The sequence below is a fragment of the Pygoscelis adeliae genome, unplaced genomic scaffold (assembly GCF_000699105.1).
Source record: "Pygoscelis adeliae isolate BGI_AS28 unplaced genomic scaffold, ASM69910v1 Scaffold436, whole genome shotgun sequence".
In the NCBI taxonomy this organism is placed as follows: Eukaryota; Metazoa; Chordata; class Aves; order Sphenisciformes; family Spheniscidae; genus Pygoscelis; species Pygoscelis adeliae.
Genome location: NW_008825051.1, coordinates 1,847,352 through 1,847,890, shown reverse-complemented (window position 1 = coordinate 1,847,890; position 539 = coordinate 1,847,352). Strand labels below are relative to the sequence as shown.

The window sequence follows — 539 nt, the reverse complement described above, 5'->3', positions numbered from 1 at the left end:
TGCAGGGGTGTGTGTGTGTACATGAAGCATTGCGCGTGTGTGCGGGTGTGTTTGTAGTGCACACAGTGGGGTGTGTTTGTATGGCAGTGTGTGTGTGTGTGCACCTGGAGCAGTGTTGCTCATATACGCACATGGATGCGTGTATGCATGTGGCTCAGCGTGTGCGCACCAGTGTGTTTGCACACGGGTACAAGTGTAGACATGCAGTGTTCCGTGTGCGCGCCCGTGTTTGCACAGTGATGCATGTGTGCACACGGCGTGTGTGTGCACATGCAACGCGGCCCGTGGGCATTCCCACAGCGGTATGTGAGCGCGCAGTGCCTGTGCATGCGTGGCGCTCCCCATGCCCACATCTGCCCGCAGTGCCTGGATGCCCGTGCGTGCACGCAGCGTGTGCACATGTCGCTCTGCGTGTGCCCGTGTGTGCCCGTGGCGGCGCGTGCCTGTGCATGGTGTACGTGTGCACGCGTGTTGCTGTCTGCACGCGTGGGTGTTGGGTATGCCTGCGCACCCGCTCTGCGTTCGTGTGCGCCCCGGGG

The 539-nt window shown here is 61.8% G+C and overlaps 1 protein-coding gene across 1 annotated transcript in view; it reads left to right on the top strand.

The window, feature by feature from the left end:
* Window positions 1–539, top strand: part of LOC103918965 (cholesterol desaturase daf-36-like) — a 28,370-nt gene that overhangs the window by 554 nt on the left and 27,277 nt on the right.